Below are 6,832 nucleotides of genomic sequence, written 5' to 3'. Positions count from 1 at the left end.
GAGTGTTTTTAAAAGTTCAAAGTTACTGGTTTTGCCCATTTATTATTGTTTAAATATGTGTAATATTTAATTCACTTTACGGTGGGCTTCTTTTAAGCAGCATACAGTTGAATTTTATTTCTGAAACCAGTTTGAAATTATTGGCCCTTTTAAATGAGCTGGTTTAACCCATTTACAATTTTTCTCATAATTTATATGTTTTGTCCTCTTTCTGACATTTTGCCATTTCCTTATCTTTTATTTGCTCTATGCAGTATGTTTTATTTACTTACTTTAAAATTTTACTTTTATTTCTCTATTAAGGTAATCTTGAAGATAATCTTATTATTTTAAAATTTATCATTTTAAATATATAAAATTTAAATGTTATACATTTTTATTGTATTTAAACACTTTACATTGGTTGCCTTCAAATTGTTTTAGGAAATATTCCCTATAGTCCCCAAAATTTTAAAATCAAGAATCAAGCCATAGTAACTTCAAAATACCCTTATATATGATCAGAAACTTAGTATAATTTTATTCTTTCCTCTATCACTTCTGCATCTTTGTTAATATAAACTTAAGATTTAAGACACATATTATTGCTATTTTTTATATAACTTTTTTCATTTATGGATTTTTTTGACATTTGCTTTCTGTTCTTAACAAATTTTGCAACGATTATTTAATGTAATTAAAATGTGTAACTTCTTTCACTGCTCATGGCTAATCCTTCAAAAGCACAATAGTTTCAGTCTTATGCTGTTTATTTCAAATCATCTCTCAGTCAAAAGGGGTGTGTCTTTTTTCAAAAAGGTTTTGGGAAATTATTTTCTAAGCACTTTCATATCTGAAATTGACTTTCTGGGTTTTTTTTTTGCATTGGAAAGATGACTTATCAGGGCATTACATTCTGGATAGAAACGTTTTCTTCAAAAATTCTGTAGATGTCCTTTTTGTCTATATGGAATTTACTATGGCAAAGGAGAAACCTGAGGCTTGTTTGATTCTTTTAAGAATAAACTTCTCCCCTGCTTGCTCCCTTGCTTATAGGCTACTTTCATTCATCTGTGACCTTCAGAAGTTCTCAGAGTTGCTTCTAGATTATGTCTTACTATATTCCTTTTGCCTGGAATGTAGTGGTTTCTTGATCTGCATATTCTAACATTTTTTAAGGTTAAAAATGTTTAATTTTTCTGTAAGTTTTTCTTGAAAAACATGTACAATTTTTAGATTTTCTATGCATTTTTATCTTCTTTTTCATCATTTTCATCTTTGTTATTTTCTTCTATATACCATAAGATTTTCTCAGGTTGGGCTCCTACTTTAGTAACTTGGTTATCTGATTTATGTTCCACAGGACTTCAAGTGCAGATTTTAATTCTATCATTGCAGTTTGGTTTTACATCAATCCTTTTTATTTTTTTTTGCAAGTTAAAAATATGCATTGTATTTTCAAATATGCCATCTCTTAGGCCCATTAAAATTTGTTGTCATTGTGGTGGTGGTAGTAGTTAAAAAAACCCCGTAAGATTAATGATTTTTAAGTGTGTAGTACAGTATTATTAACTATACGCATATTGTTGTCACACAGATTTCTAGAACTTTTCATCTTGTATGACTGAAACTCTACACCCACTGACAACTCCCTGCTTCTCCTTCTCCCAGCCCCCTGGTAACCACCATTCTCCTCTTTGCTTCTATGAGTTTGATTACTTTAGATACCTCATATAAGTAGAATCATTTAGTATTTGTCTTCTTGTGATTGGCTTATTTCATTTATTAATATCCTCAAGTTTCATCTATGTAGCATATGACAGGATTTCCTTCAGTTTTAAGGCTGCATGGTATCCATTATACATATATACCATGTTTTGTGTATCCAGTCATCTGTCGATGGACATTTGGGTTGCTTCCACCTCTTGGTTACTGTGAATAGTGCTGCTATGAACATGGGTATACAAATATTTCTTCAAGATCCTGTTTTCAATTCTTTTGTATATATACATACACCTAAGAGAGAGATTTGTGGCTCATATGGTAGTTCTATTTTTAATTTTTTTTTTTTTTTGGCTTGTAGCAAGTATTACTATCAAACTCTACTCATTGGGCCAGAGACCCTTGTGATGTTAATGAAAAACCTGCCCCTCATGTAGCACACTACCTATACTTGTGAGTTCATCAGCCAACCAGTGGCCTCAACTTCAAACTCTAACAATGTGCAGTATTTTTAATTTTCTGAGGAATCTCTGTACTGTTTTCCATAGTAGCTGCATCATTTTATACTCCCACCAACAGTTCACAAGTATTCCAGTTCCTCTAGATCCTTGCTAGCATTTATTATTTTCTGCTTTTTGATTGAGGCCGTCCTAATGGGTATGAGGTGATATTGCATTGTGGTTTTGATTTGCATTTCCCTGATGATTAGTGGTGTTGAGCATCTTTTCATATGCTTCTTGGCCATTTGTATATTTTCTTTGGAGAAATGTCTATTCAAATACTTTGCCCATTTTAAATTTTTATTCTTTTGTTGTTATTGAGTTGTAGTAGTTCTTTTAAACAATTAATTAATTATTTATTTTAATTAAAGTATAGTTGATTTGCAATAACATCAATCCTTTTTTATCTCACACATTTTTCTTTCCATCTTACCTTGCTGTCTCTTTCTTGTGGCCTGTTCTCTTGTCATGGGTATCTACTCCTTTTCCATAGAGGCCATTACTTCTTGAATTCCACTGATGGTGGAAGAACTTTCTCTGAAAATGTCTTCCAGGTCCTGTGATAAATCATTTTCCATGTCCGTGCTCCCTCTGAGTCTTTAGGATGATATTCTTTATCTCTATATCATTTATCAAAATGCATTTGTTAGTTATTCTTCTTGTCATTTTTCCTAATACAGGAGATCTAGCCCAATGTGGTATTTCCAGCAGATTGTACTTCCTGTTCATGTGAATATGGGTTCATATCCCTTTACAGAGCTACATCCAGAAGGCAAGTTGATGTCCAAAGTTAACTAGCTCACTTTCTGGTTTTTGACTTGCTTTCATTCCGTGTCAACCCAGTATTAGCTCTTTCCTGCCTCATTGCCTTTGCCTTTCTTTCCTACACAAAATTTGTATTCAGTATATATGGTAGCCAGAGATTTTTTTTGTTCTCTCTTCTCTTATATTGTGCTTTCTTCATGGGGACACCTTCCTGGTTCCCCCAAACTTGCTTCCTTATTCCCTCTTGCAGATCAGTTCTTTTCTGAGTAGCTGCCCTGACTGTTTTTTATGGAAAAGGCTGTGGCTGAGGGGTTGGATATGGAAGGAAAATAACACTTCAGCTTAAAAAGGAGCACTTATATAGTAGAAGAATGGCTTTCTGATTTAATGAGCCAGGTGGCAGACAGTGGGGAAGGTATAATGGGCCTTTCTAACTTCAGACAGGTGGGCTTTCTCTACGTCTGGTGGCAAGCACAGGTGGGCCACTAATTGCCTTTTAAAATTCAGGTTCATTGACCTTACAGTTAGTGGTAAGGAGTTGACTGTCAATCTCAATTTTTGGTGGCAATGTAAATATTTGTCTTTTAGTGAATGTGTCTTTTAGCATGTGTGTGTGTTTTAGTGGAAGAGACTGTATCAGGGCTATTAGCCAGATGCCATTTTAAATTGGAACTCCTTAGGGTCTTTTTATTTTAAAAATTAATTACCAGGTTGCTTTTATATACCAATTCATGTCGCATATGTGATATATAAGTAAAGAGCTAGAAGATGCCCAGTGGAATGAAGAGAAAAGACAGATTTGGGAATTGTGCTTTGTCTCTTACCTCTTTACCTCCCACTCTCCAAAGGTCCCCTGGTGCCCCATGATTCCTTTGTTCTCACTTCTCGCTTCCTCTTTTTCCCAAGCTTGGATTTAAACCTTATAGCCATTCTTTCGGGTTGACGTAATACAAGCATTGTATTCATTTTGTTGCTGCCTGTCTGACCACCCTGGTTTTATTCCTCAAGATCTTGATGGGCCTTGATGATCATGTCCTCAATCCCGCAGAAATGGTATATGCTGAGTGCATTAGCCTTTCCTACCACCCTTTAGAGAGGACCAGTGGGTCAGCTGGCACCTCAGTTAGGAGGCCGAGAGAGGAGGCAGCTGGAGGAATGACTGCATTGCTCCCCAATAGCTTGCAGATTCAAGACTGACCCCACTTTGATGCACAGGTACAGCTTTTTCACTGACAGAGGAGTTAGAACTGTCCCACAGGTGTGATTGCTGCTGCTGTGATTTCCAGCCTGGTGGCGTGGCCTAGGCTCCCACTTTATGGGAAGTCAAAAGCGGAAGCCAAGGACCAGCTTCTACTTGTTGCATGTCAGGTCAGGATGGGTAAACTCGCAGCACAAATGTCAAATGTTTTCATCTTATTGGTTAAAGTGACAAATTGCTGTCAAATATGTTTAAGATAACCTTTAAAAGAACAAAAATTCAAATCTTGTAAGTGAAGGCACAGGTCACCATTAAAATTCCCTTTATGATCCTGATGTTGAGGGTCTAGGTTGTTGTCATATTTCAAATATGTTAAGGGTTTAATGTACCAGGGTCCATAGATAAATCCCATAATTTCTCTTCTTTTACATTTCCATATTTTTTATAGCTTTTGCTAGCATGAATATCATCCTCTATAAAAGCAGAGTAATTTCAAGAAAAATCATAAAGCCTGTATACTTCAACCATACTTTATCTTTTTATTGGGTTGTTTTGTTATACCTGGTAAAAATGCACTTGTAGTAAAAACAGGAAGCAAGAAGTGTGAGCGTATCAGAGTATCAAATAATTTTTCCAAATAATCTTTTACCTTTCATTGTCTTTAAAGAGGGATAAGAACACTAAATTCTAAGTATTTTAACCATGTGTTATTACTTGAATAATACTTTCTTTTTTTTAAAATGTTCTGTTTTGGGGGGATGCTAAACTAATTTAGAAACGCTAAATTCTAAGTATTTTAACCATGTGTTATTACTTGAATAATACTTTCTTTTTTTTAAAATGTACTGTTTTGGGGGGATGCTAAACTAATTACGTAGGAAGCATTGCCAAATAAGAAGTACTTTTAATGGATACATTGTAAACTATGTCTGCACAACACCAAATAAACAAATCTCCACAGAGACTAAGATGAGTTGTCTAAAACACACCAAACACGTTGTCATTCATTTTGTATGCCCCAGTGCCTTGCACATAGACGTGTTAAATAATTATTTGATAAATGAATGAATATTTGGTGTGTTGCTAATATAACTTAGATGACTAATACTGGATAACATGAGATTGGAAAGGTAAGAATGATCATTTTTATGGTTTGCAGGTAAAAGGAGTAAGTTTAGATCATAAGAAATCAGGAAATCAAATTGTGCAGTTTAATCTGTGATGCATTTAGCTTTTCCTGGAAGTGATGGCCTTGCATAGACATGGGCTGGGAACCCCATTCTGTGCCTCTGCTGAGGCTCCTCTGTGCCCAGGCTGGAGATTTTTGTCCTTGAGGGAGGCACACTGGGACATCCCTGGGGTGTGTAGTGCTTTCTGTCTCCCTTATGATTCTCTCATAAGGGAGTGTATGGGCATAAACTATTACACCAGCAGAGTTGATCAACTAGCAATTTAAAACTATATTTTACTTGTTTTAAATAAAACAGGTTAGCTGGTAGACATTTAACATTTTTATTTGGGTTGCTCTGGTATTATAGAAATATTCCTTTAAAGTAAATGCTGAGAAGCCTGGACTACGGCCATAGGAGGCAGGATGCTGTGAGTCACTGAAACACAAACTAGTTGTTGGAAATTCAGAGGATCCAAAGTACCACATTTCCCTCTCCAAGCCCATAAGATGCATGACTGGTGCCCTGTCAGCTCAAAGGGGAGAAGAAGCTGTTTGAGTAATAAAATAAGGGCAGCATAATTCTCGAATCGAATAATATTTGCTGAGTACCAATAAATGATACATTTGTATAACACCTTGAAAGTATTTACTTGATCTTCACAGCAACAGAAAGTTGGCAGGGAGTGTTGTATTTCTGATTTTTATAAATAAAGAATTTGAGGCTCAGAGAATTTAATTGACTTTCTGAAAGTCACAAAGCTACTATTTGGTAGAAGTGGAACCAGGTTTCAGTTTTGTTCATTTTTAGCCCTGTATTTTTCCTTTGCTCTAATATAATATAAATAATACGAATATGCTATCCAGCATTTATTGAATCAGACATAATTTACTCCTCATAATCTTATTTTCTCCTCACAATAGATCTATAAAGTAAGGACTGCCATTATCTCCATTCTACAGATGAAAAAACTAAGGTACAGGGACTACTCTGGGAACTCACCAGGATCTTGTGGGAACACTCTGGGATGAATAACACAAAACTTGCTCTCAAGGAGTTTATAATCAAATCAGGACAATAAACTGTGCATGTGTAAAATATAATAATAATAATAATAATAATAATAATAATAATAATAATAATAATAATAATAATAATGATAATAATAATAATAATTAATAATAATTTTGAATAATACTTTGATGGTAGAAGAGCAATATCACAAAGCAGTACTTGATTATAAAATGGATTTCACTGGAGAAGTTGAGAAGCATGGGGCAATTACTTTGGAGTGAGGCAGTTATCAGGACTGTTGAGCACAGGTGGAGGTTGAGCTGCCCTGGGGAAGGGCCGGTGAAAGGTATCAGGAGGCCCCTCCAGGTGATGAAACTGTGGACAAGTCACAAAGCTGCAAACGTGTCCCATTAGGGCATCCCGAGTCTCACCCCTTCTATATTTTTCCCTTCTCTATGGAAGTTCTTTCACCATTTCATAACAAG

At 35.2% G+C, this 6,832-nt stretch overlaps 1 non-coding gene across 1 annotated transcript; it reads right to left on the bottom strand.

Moving 5' to 3' along the window:
- Window positions 1–2,054: 2,054 nt before the first annotated feature.
- LOC116663960 lies at window positions 2,055–2,208 on the bottom strand. The gene has a single exon (XR_004320311.1). It is a non-coding gene; the product is annotated as a small nucleolar RNA SNORA62/SNORA6 family (small nucleolar RNA).
- Window positions 2,209–6,832: the final 4,624 nt, after the last annotated feature.

This window comes from Camelus ferus, chromosome 5, assembly GCF_009834535.1.
Source record: "Camelus ferus isolate YT-003-E chromosome 5, BCGSAC_Cfer_1.0, whole genome shotgun sequence".
NCBI lineage: Eukaryota > Metazoa > Chordata > Mammalia > Artiodactyla > Camelidae > Camelus > Camelus ferus.
This window is presented reverse-complemented; position numbering and strand designations above follow the sequence as displayed.